The following is a 15,495-nucleotide window of genomic DNA, read 5'->3' as shown; positions in this document are numbered from 1 at the left end:
CCTTTTTTGTAGGCCCTACTGCTGTCCTCGGGCTTCCCTGGTGGCTCAACAGGTAAAGAATCCACCTGCAATGCAGGAGACATGGGTTCAATCCCTGGGTTGGGAAGATCCCCTGGAGAAGGAAATGGCAAACTACTCAGTATTCTTGCCTGGGAAATCTCATGGACAGAGGAGCCTGGCGGGCTACAGTCCTTGGGGTCACAAAGAGTTGTACACGACTTAGAAACTAAACAACAATTGCTGTCCTAACTGAATTGTTCCTGTACATCCTACCCTTTGTATGCAAGTATGGCTTGTCCTCACAGGGCAGGGTTAGGTCTCCAACACCCATGACATGTCTTTCAGGGTTGATTGAGGAAGAAATACTCTTAATTCCTCACTTGGATGTAGTATGCAGGTTAAGGGAGGGGAGCAAAAGGGTGCTGGTGAAGTCAGTATAGAAAAGCAGTGGCGGAATGAAAACTCAATTGTATCAGTTTCCTATGGCTGCTGAAACAAACACTACCAACTTAGACTCAAAGCAACACAGAGTGATTCTTTGGTAGTTCTGGAGGTCAGGAGTCTGAAATCAGGTTCAGCGGGCTGAAATCAAAACGTTGGCAGGGCCAGTTTCTTCTGGACACTGAGTGGAGAATCCATTTCCTTGCTGTTTTCAGCTCCTGGAGACTTTGGCTTTCCTTTGGCTCCTGACAGTGTCACTCCAGTCTCTGCTTTCACTGCCTTCTCCCTTGACTCTGACTCTCCTGCTTCCTCTTATAAGGACCCTTGTAATTACACTGGGCCCATTGGAGAAGGAAATGGCAACCCACTCCAGTGTTCTTGCCTGGAGAATCCCAGGGACGGGGGAGCCTGTTGGGCTTCTGTCTGTGGGGTCACACAGAGTTGGACACGACTGAAGCAACTTAGCAGCAGCAGCAGAAGCATCTGGATGATACAGGATAATCTCCCCATCTCTAGAACCTTAGTTGAATCATATCAACAATGTTCCTTCTGCCATATAAGGTGACACGGGTGCTGGAATTAGGACCTATTTGAAGGGACATTGGGCTTTCCCAGTGGCTCAGTGGTAAAAAATCCGCCTGCAGGGCAGCAACTGCAGGAGATGTGGGTTCCATCCCGGGTGGGGAAGATCCCCTGGAGGAGGGCACGGCAACCCACTCCAGTATTCCTGCCTGGGAAATCCCATGGACAGAGGAGCCTGGCGGGCTACAATCCATGGGGTCACACAGAGCTGAACATGACTAAAGCGAGCTAGCACACACGTGGGGCCATTATTCAGTTGACAACAGTGGTCCAGGATCAGAGGGAGACACAAACTAAAGTCTCTCCACTTGTAATGGGAGGCGCTCCAGAATCATTGATTTTCAGCAGGTGTGAAGGTTGGTGGGTGTGTGTGTGTGTGTGTGTGTGATGGAAGGAAAACTGGTGCTATTGATGCTGTTTCTAGGTAATAGAAAATTAACAATGCCAAAGGGAAAAATTCTAAAGCTTTTTTTTGTGTGTGTGAAAGCAATAAACCTTAGAAGAGTCATTTATATGAACTGCCTCTGATTTATGCCTAAATATCTGAAAGCAAAATTATATTTTCTAAGTAATTAACTTGTCAGATTATCATCATTTAAATTTTGTTTTATTACTGTATGTTCAGGTGTCTGCTTCCCACCTGAACAGAGCAGAAGGTATCAGAGTAGCTCTGATGAGCTCTGCCCCTAATGGGACTTTGAGAGTGGGCTTTTAATGGGACTTTGAGACTGGGCTTCAGGACTCTGAAAGGAAGAGAGAGATGTTACAATGTGCTTGTTTCTCTTGCATCCCTTTCTTTCAAAGGAGTTGTGGTTAAGGGAAATGACTGGTTAATGAAAAAAAAAAGGGAAGAAATGCCTTCATCTGAGAAGCTTGACAGCCATATAAAATGCATGTATATTGAATCAGAGGGTCTGCTAACAAGGCAAATGTAATTAAGAGGATCACTGGAAGATATCTTAGTTGGGTTTTGCCCCAGGAGCAAATTTTGAGGCAGGATTTTGAGCAGGCAAATGGGGATGTTATTACTGTAGAATGTCTCCCAGGGTTGTATAAAGAGGACCGCAGGAAGTTCAGCCACCCACTTTTACTCTCCCCTGACTGAGAACTGTCCTGGGGGGCTCCTCTCCAGTGCTTCCTGGCTGCACCTACAGATTGTAGGTCCCCAGCACCAGGAAAGGACTGGAGACGAAAAGTCAGCAGATGCCCAGGGAGAGGCCTGAGAGGGCACTGCTAGCCCCAGAGGAGTCTGCATCTCTACCACTTGCGCTCCAGCTACAGCTGAAAGCAGAGGGGTGGGCAGGATATGACGCATGGTTGCCGAGGAAAGACCCTGCACTCCATCCTGTGATGCATCTGTCTATCAAGAAAAAGATGCCGAGTGTTCCTTATAGAACAGGCCGGGGCTGTGGTGAGTAAGGCAGGTATGGGGCCACACTCGTCAATACAGCTGTCACCTCCCAAAGCCTCTGTTCCCTAATGTGTAAAATAAGAACACCAGTTCCTCCTTTTTAGGATGTTGTAAAGGTCACTCCGTCGTGTCCGACTCTTTGTGACCCCATGGACTATACAGTCCACGGAGTTCTCCAGGCCAGAATACTGGAGTGGGTAGCGTTTCCCTTCTCCAGGGGATCTTCCCAGGTCCTCCTGCACTGCAGGTGAGTCTTTACTAGCTGAGCCACAAGGGAAGCCCTTGTGACTTTGAGGACTTTATGTGAAGTAACAGAGACAGTGTATTGATTTGTGAGGCACTCTGCATGTTGTCATTCAGTAATCAGTCGTGTCCAACTCTGTGCAGCCCCATGGACGGCAGCACGCCAGGCTTCCCTGTCCTTCACCATCTCCCAGAGTTCGCTCAGACTCATGTCCAGCGAGTCGGTGATGCCATCCGACCATTTCATCCTCTGTCACCCGCTTCTCCTCCTGCCCTCAATCTCTCCCACCATCAGGGTCTTTTCCAATGAACTGGCTCTTCAGGTCTCATGGCCAAAGTACTATAGCTTCAGTTTCAACATCAGTCCTTCCAATGAGTATTTAGGGTTGATTTCCCTTAGGATTTACTGGTTTGACTTCCTTGCTGCCCAAGGGACTTTCAAGAGTCTTCTCCAGCACCACAATTTTAAAGCATCAATTCTTTGTTGCTCTGCCTTCTTTATGGGCCAACTCTCACATCTATACATGACACCTGGAAAAACCATAGCTTTGGGGTCCTGCCTGTATCCACAAATGGAGGAGTTGTACTAAAAAGGAAAAAGAGAGAGCAAAAGCCAACCAATCAAACCAACAAAAACAGAAGAGAAGAGAAATAGGAGGAAAAGGAAGGTTATTGTCACGTGAGGCATCTGTTATGAGATACAGTCATGCATATTCCTGTTTCCTACCAAATAATGTTTGTGACTATTTCACAGCTCAGGATATGTAGTCACACACATTTCACTCAAGTCCCTGGCCCAAAGTTCTTTCTGCTCCCTGACCCCACTTCCTTGGTATTTCTCTGGTAGAGGTTTTGACTTCAGATGCACACAGGGTGCTTTAACCAGCAGGACCTGACCAGCCTAAGAGAGTAGTCCTGGCTTTTTAGCCAGACCTCAGACACTCCAGGTCATCAGCCAGGTTCTTGTGTAAAGTCCAAGTCACCACTGGAGAGTAAATGGCCTTTTCGCCTTGGGGTGGACATTCGCTTGTTCATGGATCCTTGGAATACAGATAATATTGAATCTGCCGTGGGCTGGCTAGCCCACGAGGCCCATAAAGTCGATGGAATGGTCCAGACTGGTTTCAGGCTCAGTGATGCCAGAAACAGTGATGCTGGGGACACAGCCTGCTCCTGATTATATGACACTGAGAAGGAACTTCTAGTTCAGAAGGCAAAATCACAGGCAACCACCCCCAAAAAAGGAGTTGCACAAGCTTTGCAGTAGAAACAAGTAGAGGCTGCCAGAATAGCTCTGTCACCACTTCCCAGGAACAGGAAAAGTTGAAGTCACGGCCAGAGTGCTTGATGTCCTGGTTGTGGAGGGACACTCACCCGCACCCCCTGCAGGCACACACTGGTGCTGAGAAAGATGGTTCAGTGGTGGCAGTGTTGATGACTGTCTCATCAAATGACATAGAGCCCAGGCTCCAGAAAATTCCAGTGGGATCCATGTTGCTAATCATCCTGAAGCACAGCTTCCCATGTGTGTCTTGTGGGAGGTGGCACGTTTTGATGAGTCTGGACCAGGGGACCCGAGCACTTCTGACTTATTAAACCAGGAACATGGACTCTTTTCTGCTTCCTCTTTGTGCGGATGTGGGAGGCAGAGGACCCTCTGATCACAGGAATAGGGCAGACTTGGAGGAGGGGAAGCGTGGCAGGATCGACCCTGAACTCAGATGCTTGAGGTACCCTTGCACTGGGCTCACGTGGTTGTATGTTTCTGTAAGATTTTTTCAGAAGAAATAGATTCTGACTACAGCAGTTGGTTAAGAACACTGTCTCTTTCCACTGAGACTGCCTTTACTCTCATGGGGAGAGGTGCTGGCATAGTCAGAGGTATATTGGGGATCAGTCTAAGGGGACGCTGAGTTGGGGATACATTTTGTTTGGGCTTAGTCAGATTTATTTGTGTGATTTACAGTCACTTCCATATATACATGTGTCTGGTAACTGCTTACTAAACATATATTATGATACTAAGCAATTTTTCAGTTATTAAAATTTATAATTTCCATAATGACTTTTCTCATTCTAAAAGATATTCCCGTTTATGTTTAATTTTGTATTCATCATTTGTATTTTTATAAAAAAGGGCTTCTAACACCGCAAACCCGGATCTACCTTCCTTTCCTTCCCCTCCCTGTTTGCTTCCCTCCCCTGCCCCTTTCCTTCCTCCTGTTTCTCCTCCTCCTTCTTCTTTTAGGGGCTATGACTTTACAATATTTACCTGACTTTCTGATTTCCTGCTCCTGTTTCACTTCCTCAGGTAATCAAGGGGGAAATATTTCATGTGTATAATGGATTGTTAGATTTTATAGAATGGTTTGACAACCAAACCACCATGTAAAATGCTATTCCCATAGAAGAGTGTGCCCTGAGTTAAAAGCTACCATCTTGGAAGGATCTTCTGGATAATCTGTGTCCTACATGGCCCGGCCTCTACTCATGGTTCTAGCTCATTCCATGGCCTCCTCTGAGAATACCCTGCACACCTGCTCTTTGAAGTCAGGCCCCCAGGACACATCTTCCGTGTTTTTGAGTTCAATATTCCTCCTTGGCGTCTCTTTATTCTTCTTTTACTAGGAATGCTACCAAATAAATTGTCAGGTTTCTGAATCCCAAGTAAGTAACAAATAGCATGTTAATATTCAGGGTAAAGTTTCAAGAGGCAGCCACACTGAAAATTGCAAGAAATAAAGTCTCAAAAGTGAATAAAGAGAGGAAAAGAATAAAACACAGAAAACTAAAATAATTACACAGAGTCCTGAATCGGTAATACAAGCCTATTTCCTTTAGGAGCAAATAGACGTTTGCATTTCAAAGTGCATGAGATCAGCAACATGAAGCCACTGATGTTCACGTGGTTAACATGAGCATTTGATAATACAAAGTACAGAAAATGTGAAAATTTCTCATCCAACAAAGTATGTATTTTAAGTTGTTGTTTTTAACAGAATCTGGTAAAAATCTCCTGTGGTACGGGAGGCCTACATCATTCTTCAGTATTGTTGATCAAACATCATGGTATTTTATTAAACTGATGGAATTTGGGGGAAGTGTGATATGATGATTAAGACTGAATTTGGGGACCAGAGAATCCTGATCATACTTCCTGATTCTTCCACCTAATTAGCTATCGGACCTGTCTGAGCTTCATATAAAATGAGGAAATATGTGAGGACGTGAAGGTAGATCCAAGATCTACCTCATAAGATCTTGGGGAGACTGTCTGTTTCTTAACTCATTTCTGTTAAGGATTCCTAGAGCAGCTGCTGTGTGAGGCTTTTTGCAGGGTCATTTTCTAGTCGGTTCCAGGCTTCAATTTGCAGCTCAGTTTTGCAGGAGTGTAGCACTTTGCCAGCTGCTTTGGCATTAAATAGATAAGAAGATATGTATTAAAATATTTCCCTTTCTTTTAAGGTTTATCTTCTTTGCCATATTTTCTTATGGGAGATCCATGACTTCTGGGAGTAAGAGGAGAATAAGTTGCACTCACAATAAAATCCAGGCTTCCATTGAGCCCTGACTGCCTTGGTTGGCTCCCCTATGCCCCCTGCCCCTTACTCACTGCTCAGACCCTGGCATGTTCCAACCATTGCCCAACTCTGGGCCTGTGCATGAGTTCTCCTTAGACTGCCCTCTTCCAACCCTGGGTCTGGTTGTCTGCTTTCCAGCCTTTGCTTCTCCATTCAGCAGACACGTCCTCTGATGTCAGCCCTTCTCTGTGAGACTCTGACTACAGAGACACAGCGTCTCTGCCCGTCACACTTACACAGTGTACACTTGTTAGATGATGCTTGTTAAGCTTACGTCTGTCCATTTCCCCCTCTAACTGGGTGCTCCATGAGGGGCTCTCTCTTACTTACTGGACCCTCTCTGTGTCTGGTAGAGAGCCTGAAGACTTCAGGTCCTCACATATTTTCTGAATGACTGATAATAAATGGGTAAAAAGGCAAAATGAGGTGGGAGGCAGAGCATGGGTGGGTGACAGAGGATGGCATGGTGGGGACCGACAGTTGAGAGTAAATATGCTGGCTGGGATCTGACACTTGGTGGGCAAGGACTGCAAACCAGCAATCACTGGAAGGAAAGGGGAAGCCAGAGGGGAGACAGAGGGCCAGTGTCTGTTATGTGAAGAGAGAGTGGAACCACCTGTTCCAGGCGCCTGTTTAGCAGCTCTCAGTGGGAAACCAGCTGTTCTGATTTCCTTGCATGATATGGATAAAAAACCCATAGCACGATTTGGAATGTGGGGGAGAGCAGCCCAGCATCATGACTGTGGAAACCAGCCATACTTCCCTTAAGTCTATGCATTCCCTAAGGACACCCACCACCACCTCACCGGAACCACCATGAGTCACTGGGCATCTCCAGTTCTTTCTCACACACTGAAACCTGTGTTTCTCAGGAGGACAGAAGGGAGGAATGGTTAAGGTTTTAGTCTTTGGAGTCAAATGACTTTGGCATCATTGATAGAGTAGGAGCTAAGACACTTGACTGACATCTGTAAACCTCGTGCATGCTAAGTTGCTTCAGTCGTGTCTAACTGTTTGAGACCCCATGGACTGTAGCCCACCAGGCTCCTCTGTCCGTGGGATTCTCCAGGCAAGAATACTGGAGTGGGTTGCCATGCCCTCCTCCAGGCGATCTTCCCAACCCAGGGATCAAACTCAAGTCTCTTCTGTCTCCTCCACTGGGAGGCGGGTTCTTTACCACTAGTGCCACCTGGAGAGCCCTGTAAACCTCAATGTCCCCATTTTTTAAATGGAAATAGGCACTCATAGAGATACGTCTAGTGATTAAGTTGGATAACTTATAAAGAGCTCAGCTCAGTGCCTACACCGGATGACTGTTCAATGAAAATTCTTTACTGAGAAGCCCTGCAAACCACATTTATCTTTAATTAGACCCTGTGGTCATAGAGAGCTTTGGATGTAATCAACAGAAATAAACAGATTACTGGAGCCTGAAAAAAAAGTTTATTGGAAGGCTATAAATAGCTGATAGAACTTAGGGAAGAGGCCTTGGGGAATGCAGGAACCAGGGCAACGGAGGGTCTTCAAAACAAAAACAAGTAAACCATCTTGCGAGGTGCTGCTGCTTCTAGTGGCACAGCCTCGGAATGCCGGGAAAGGGGAATCCAATGGCCCCGCTTGGGTCTAGCCCTCCCCTGTGGTAAGAAGAGTGGAAGTCTGGGGTGGGCTGCTCCATCAAAGCCATGAAGACAGGACACGGGGCAGACAAAACTCCTGTTCTCTGTAGATCTATTGTGGGTGATTCTGAGGACCTGCTAAGCCAGTTTCTCTCAACTGACTTTTCAACTTCTTATTTGCCAAAATTTAATTGCCTTTTATAAGAACTCAACCTCATTTCCTCTCATCTTTCTAGACAATCATTCCCCCCACTTTTTTGAGTTAATTTCTTCAGTGTTTATTCACTCATACATTGATTGAGTGAACAAATATTTATTGAATACCTACTGGTGTCAGGTTTTGTTCTGGGGGCTGATTTACTTCAGTAAGCCACAGAAATCCCACGCCCTCAAGGACTTATTTGAGTTGGCTTGGGGGGAGGCAGACAACCAAACATAAACAACACATAGATGACATCCAGTGGCAATTGGGCTGGTGACAAATCACTAATGAGAGCAACCGTAAGACAGAGAAAGGAAGGAGTGAGGTGTGTGCCAAAGCGTTGCTCTGATGGGTTAGCCAAGTTTATACGAGTCTGTCATTCATCTGCTCACATCTTGATTATTTTATTTGCTTACTTGTCTGTCATAAGTGACTAGCTGGCTTCCCCACCTAGCAGCAAGCACCTCAGGGGTGAAGGCATGTCATTCATTTCTAGGGCTAGCCTCAGCCTCACTGTGGGTGCTGAGTTGGAGCTTGTTGAACGAATGGACAAGCACACCTCTTATGGTGTGGTTCTCAGATGCCTGTATGTTTCTGCTGTGAACCAGCCAACCAGCCAGCTGTTCTCCCAGGTGGGGCATTGCAGGTGACCTGAAATTCCTGCCCTTGTCGGTTCTCTGTTGTTGACTGACCAACTAGCTGAATAAAACTTTTCTGTTTTTTTTTGCTGTCGTGAATCTTTGTTGCTGTGTGCAGGCTTAGTTGCATGTGGGATCTTCGTTCCCCAACCAGGGATCAAACCCACATCTCCTGTACTGGAAGGCAGGTTCTTAACCACTGGACTACCAGGGAAGTCACTGAACAAGACATTTCTTTAATCCCTATTTAGTGGATCTCTCTTCTTTGGAATCAAGTTGGTTTCTTTGTGTTATAGTTTTTATTTTCTCAAAACATGCTTTCTGAATGTAAGACCAAGTCTGAGAAAGAAAGGAGAAAAACATCTGTTCCTCACAACTTGAGTCCCAGAGTCATGGCATCCGAATGAAGTGTGGCGTTTGAAGCAAGCTCAGGAGAGCACCCAGCCCAAGTGAGGCTGTGCCGTGAGACACAGGGGCGATGGCAATGGTCCCCTAAGGGAAACTGGATTCCTATTAAATCTGTTCCCTCTGTACTTAATGTCCTAACATGGAAAGAACTAAATTAATCCTCAGTTAAGTACCCAGTCTAAAAGTAGAGGACAAGACAATGAAGTGCTTTAAAATATTTTTGTTAAACATTTGTATAAATTAGAGCAGTGTTAATGCAAGATGTTCCGATGTGGCCTCCACTCTAGTAGGATTCATGCCTTTGTACTTCAGACCAGTGGACGGATTGCCACTGACACAGCTCACTGGTTGCGATGGTAGCTATGTTTATAAATGGTCAGCTGTGCTGTGAATATATTTAGCTTATGCTAAATGCCCCTGAGAGGATGAATATCATCTGTTTCCAGTTTAATTACGTTTTGGAGCATGGTACGCTTTTTTCCAGATGAATAAATACTAAGTCTTTTTCACTGCCAGAGGAAAGACAGGGTTGGATTCTGAAATTCAAGTTACCAGACTTATTAAGTCAAATTAAAATGAAATATAAAAAGCTGTTTGATTCTATTTATAAATACTTGTCAGAATACCACTCAATGAAAATGTGATGTTTTGGATGAAAAATTAGATACAAAAACTGACACCAGAAACCATATCTTTCATCGTTAGCATGGATAGATGGTACGATCAGGTAGTGAGAAATAATGGTTAGATGGTGTTGGTAACTGTACAGTATATTTATATAACATTAAAAACTTTCAAAGTAGTTTTTATCCAAATGTTCTCAGACTTTTCATATCATAGACCTTGAAGTTTGTGTATGCATGCCAAAATATACACAGTGACTATTTTAAGCACTATCACCATTAAAAAAAGATTCACTTCAGCCTTCTGAAAAAGCTAATTTGGCTGGCTCTGTTTATTTGTTCATAAGCCATAAACTTCCTGATAGAGATCTTGAAGGAAAAGAACCAACTTGAAATGGATATCAAAAGGGATTTTATTGTGATTACACAAATTCCCCAAGTATCGCGATCTAGTGATAGCAGATGAGTGCTCCAAAGTTAGCCCACTGCTAACTAATGGTCATGCTGGGGTTAGACCCTAGGATTCCTGACTCCTACACCTGTGTTCTTTCTACCTTATCCCCTTGTCTCCCTGACACGAATATTTGAATTAGCAAGATATGCATGTAATCTACAAACTTTCTCTTCCGTCTCAGTTTCAGTGAAAGCAGCTGTAATATAAATAACAGTATATATATCCTGTGGATTATTTACACTTGCTTCCCCATGTGTCCTCCTTCCTCCCCCCACCTCCATCTTTTTTTTTTTTTTTAAATAAATCTCTGAGGAAAGCTAGGTAAGATAAGTTGTTTCAGTATGCGTCTGTGAGCAGATCAGTGAAACTTGCCCAGGGGCATAGAGAACAGACAGAGTTTTGATACCTCTCAGGTGCTGTGCTCTCCTCCTGGTCTCATCCCCTTGACGTGGATGCCAGCGATAGGCTTGGTTTGTAAAGGCCTGTCCACTCTGACACTAGAGAAAACCTCAGGGGTCCTATTTCTGGCAAACTGCTTATTTATTCATCTTGCTCCTTTAACTCAGCATCTGTGTTTTGTTTTGTTTTCAGTAAAATTTAAAGCTCTGAAACAGAGTTAGCTATGTATTGGGTTGGCCAAAAAGGTTGTTGCGGAAAAACCAAACAAATTTTTTGGCCAACCCGATGTATTTTAACATGTAAAACCCTGTGAATTTACTTGACTTAATTCCACATCTTAACAACGAAAAAGCCAAAAATATCACTTCTCAAATTGTAACGTGCTTATACGTCAACTATGAGATAAAGGAAAAAATGCAAAAACCATTTCATAGATTTTTGTTTGTTTGTTTCAGTTTGTAAAAAGTCATGCTTGGAAAATTTACATTATATTAAGTCAAAGTAGCTTTTATGCTGTGCTTAGTCACTCAGTCGTGTCCAACTCTTTGCGACCCCATGGACTGTAACCTGCCAGGCTCCTCTGTCCATGGGGATTCTCCAGGCAAGAGTACTGGAGTGGGTAGCCATTCCCTTCAGGGGATCTTCCCAACTCAGGGATAGAACCCAGGTCTGCTGCATTGCAGGCAGATTCTTTACCATCTGAGCCACCAGGGAATCCCATCTTTTATATAATAATTTGTATCATTAAAATGTACAGGTTATTATGGGTAAGAAAAAAATTAAGAATCTGTCTTAGATCAGAATTCTTATATTGCCAGAACTAAAAATAGCATAATAACTATTTTTTTGTGGGATATCCAGAGGTTCAGTATTTCCTTACCAGTAAAATATATTACTTCTATCTGTGTTCAAAGGGGCAAATCTATTAATTCTTTGGTAAAGTACCTAGTTCTGCTCTAACTGTATTCAGTTCCCTGGTAAATGCTTCGAGGAATATGAGTCCTTGGTTTATTGACTGAGATACCTTTTGAGATGATTAGTACATCATCAAATACACAGAAGTTGGTGAAATAGTACATGTTTTTCTAACATGTCTGTTGGAACACCTTTTCTTCTTGAATTACTCCAATAGTTTTATTTTTTAATAAAAGGAGGATTTTTAAACCCCCAAATCATGCATTTCTTAGTATTTATTTCTAACGAAAGTAGCATTCTGATATTTAGGAATTAAATGATATAAGCAAGGATTTTTTTTTTCTTTTTTCTTTCTTTTTACACATCTCCCAAGAGGGCTTTGACCCTGTTGATCATTTTGAAACTGTAGTAGTGGTCTAATTAGATTGTTTGGACCAGTGCTCACAGAGGATCTAAAGTCTACTTTTTCTCAAAGAGAGGTTATAAATGTGAGAAACAAAATCTGAGAGACCACCCCTCTCTTGTGTCCATTGGCGATGAGGTTCACTAGACCACACCCCCTCCCCTTACTCCAAGCCTTCTCAATCAGGCTCTTTCTGCTACAGTCCCCTCCAGGCTAACCAACACCTTTGATCATTCCTTTCTTCTGAACTATGAATCTAACCAATACACTATTGGTTAGATAGTTGGGACAATAGTCTGAATTGTTGTCTACTTATTGTGATTTCTTTTTGTTACATGTTGACACTGTGTCTGCTAATTCTTTTTGGAATGTACCTGGACTTTGCTACATCTAAAAGGAGGCTCATTTGGTGCTTGCTCTGAACTGAATGAAAAGGGAAGAGCCGTGTCCCTGACTGTCCCTTCCCTTGGATTTGTATTCTCTGCCAAGGGGTTTATGAATATCAAGAGGTCAGTGACAGACTCCCTGTTGTGTTAGCCTCTGCTGCCTTTTCTAGGCAAGTCCCTTCTGGAGATCCCCGCCTCTATGGGCAAGCCCTACTCCATGGACCGTAGCCCCCCAGGCTCCTCTGTCCATGGGATTCTCCAGGCAAGGATACTGGAGCCGTTTGCCATTTCCTTCTCCAGGGGATCTTCCCCACCCAGGATTCAAACCGGAGTCTCCTGCTTTGGCAGGTGGATTCTTTACCACTGAGCCACTTGGGAAGCCTCTTCTACTAAATACGTGGGGATAAATCACCTTTAAAAAATCCTTTAAGATTTTTTTTCAATCACTATAGTTATTTTGTGTGTTTTCTTTTAGATCACTTCAAGCTTTGGTCCCTGGCACCACCCATTAGTGACAGTCATAAAGTAAGTGTACATTTTAAACTTTGTTTCAATCAGTTGTTGATGGAAATATCAGTTTTGTTCAGTGGTTTTCACCAGAAACAGTTTCATTCAAATATTTTATTAGTGAATAGTAGTATAATAAGTGGGAGTTTCATATATAGGGAAGATAATAAACCTTCTCTGTAAACTTTGTGAATAGGATAGAAATGGATACAAATTAAATTACAAAAAGTACTGTTTATCACCCTTGACTATTGCCTGTAGCGTAATAAAGTATATTTGCAGCCACCAAGTGGAGTGGTTTTTATGTACCATCTTCATCACAGGCAGCTGCCAGAATCCTCTGAAGGGGCACATTGCAACAGCCTCTTCTTCCGTTTTAAATTGGGCCATAGCCCAAGAAGTGTCTCAGATGGCTTTCAGCACCAATTAACATCTAGCAGAGAGTTTAGCACCTAATGGGCACGTGATAGAAACTGGCAGGAGAATGGACTGATGGATTAATTAATTCATCACTTTTTATGCTCTGTGAGGTCCTTGGCAGTGTGGTGCAATGGTTAGTGCCCTAAAGCTGGAGCCAGATGTTGGGTTCGGATCCTGTCCCTGCCACTTGCCAGCTGTGTGACTTTGAGCACAGGTCCAAACTGTTCAGGGCCCGGGGTTCTCCATTCACAAAGTGGGATTTATAATACTACCTCTTTTGTTGTTGTTATAAGGTTATTACAAGAACATGAAGGTTTTTATAGATATTACAAGGTTATTATAAATATTTATAAAGTGCTTAAATTAATACCTGATATAATAGTAATCTTTATGAAATACTTGTTGAATAAATTAAAATATATTAAGCATAGAGGGATATTCCGAGGTTCCAGATTTAGAGATTGAAAAACTGGTTTGACTTTAGAAGCAATGATGCCCTAGGAGCAATAAATATACCTGCCACTCAAATATTTGTTTCAATATTATTTTCCCATAAAAAGAATCAGAGAAATGACCAAGGGCTGGGGCAAGAAATATGCAAAAAGAGCCTGGATTATCTTATAGTGCCAGAAAGTAAGGAAGTGCTAAAAGAAAAAAGATGAAAACAAAACCAAAATCTCATAAAGGTGACTATGACACAATGTGTGTGGAAAGGTTATAGGAGCCAACTTAAAGTACTCCCATCGGCCAAAACAGGGACAGTTTGAGCCACAAAACTGTCCCTGACAGTTTTTGCCACAAAATAAATAAGCAGTATTGAGGTATAACCCAAATCTGATAACTATCTATTCTGGTGTAAATAAATGATTGGATAAATATATGAGGAAAATAGACAAATCTCCCCAAACAGTGTATGTAGATACTCTGTTTTCTAGGAGGTAAAGCATAACTCTGCATTGAGCTACACGTAGTTTTTTTTCTTTCAAAGAGTACAGTATAGAAACAGTAAGTTTTTTTTAAAAAAGAGTAACTTACAGTAGGGGCTTCCCAGGTAGCTCAGTGGTAAAGAATCTGCCTATCAATGCAGGAGACACAAGAGAGGCAGGTTCAATCCCTGGGCTGGGAAGATCCCCTGGGTACGAAATGGCTACCCACTCCAGTATTCTTGCCTGGGAAGTCTCATGGACAGAGAAACCTGGAAGGCTACAAGTTCATGGGGTTACAAAAGAGTCAGACATGACTTAGTGACTAAACAACAACAGTTTACAATAGAGAAACTTGACAAACACTACCTCAAGCCAGGAAATCAAGGTAACATTAACAGTGATATATCATATTAATAGTAGGTATCCTTCACATGATGTGATGAGAATGGCACTTGACCTCTGTGATCTACCTCTCAAAACATATTACCCCCTAGTCTAATCATGAGAAATACACAAGACAATTTTCAATAGAGGTGCATCCTACAAAACATTTGGCCAGTCTCCTTCAAAATTGCCAAGCTCATCAAAAACAAAGAAAGTTTGAGAAACTGTCACAGCCAAGAGAAGTCTAAGGAAACTGGAAAGCTGACGGTAAGGTGGTATCTTAGATGGAATCTGGGAACAGAGAAAGGACATTAGGCAGAGAGTAGGAAATGTGATTAAAGTTTAGTTAATAATGAAAGTGAAAGAAGGTGAAGTCGCTCAGTCATGTCTGACTCTTTGTGACCCCATGGACGGTAGCCTACCAGGCTTCTCCATCCGTGGGATTTTCCAGGCAAAAGTACTGGAGTGGGTTGCCATTTCCTTCTCCAGGGGATCTTCCCAACCCAGGGATCAAACCTGGGTCTCCCGCAGTGCAGGCAGATGCTTTACTGTCTGAGCCACCAGGGAAGCTATTATTAGTTAATAATAATTTTCAATATTTATTCACTAATTGTGAAAAAAGTACCATCCCAATATAAGATATAATAACAGTGGAAACCAAGAGTGGGGTATACAGTAATTCTCTATTCCGTTCCGTTCCGTCCGTTCCATCGCTCAGTCATGTCCGACTCTTTGTGACCCCGTGGACTATAGCCTACCAGGCTTCTCCGTCCATGGGATTCTCCAGGCAAGAATACTGGAGTGGGTTACCGTTTCCTTCTCCAGGGGATCTTCCCATTAGCTTCACAATAATTTTGCACTTCTGAACTTTTAAAAATAAAATCTTTAGTCAAAAAAAATAATGAAGTGATTTGGGAGGGCACACTCTTCAATTTTCAAGTACCAAGAAAATGGTA

At 43.1% G+C, this 15,495-nt stretch overlaps 1 protein-coding gene across 4 annotated transcripts in view; it reads left to right on the top strand.

Moving 5' to 3' along the window:
• Nucleotides 1-15,495, top strand: part of NCALD (neurocalcin delta) — a 481,050-nt gene that overhangs the window by 250,221 nt on the left and 215,334 nt on the right. For 2 of the 4 annotated variants that reach the window (XM_055432078.2, XM_055432074.2), the window contains exon 3: nt 12,778-12,827. The exons of the other annotated variants lie outside the window; for them this stretch is intronic. The gene's annotated coding sequence lies outside the window, so the exon portion shown is untranslated. The remainder of the gene's footprint in view (nt 1-12,777; nt 12,828-15,495) is intronic. 4 annotated transcript variants of the gene reach the window in all.

This window comes from Moschus berezovskii, chromosome 16 (genome assembly GCF_049115385.1).
Source record: "Moschus berezovskii isolate FMDL1 chromosome 16, NW_MosBer_1.0, whole genome shotgun sequence".
Classification (NCBI taxonomy): domain Eukaryota; kingdom Metazoa; phylum Chordata; class Mammalia; order Artiodactyla; family Moschidae; genus Moschus; species Moschus berezovskii.
The sequence above is the reverse complement of the archived record's forward strand: the minus strand, read 5'-3'. Positions and strand labels throughout refer to the sequence as shown.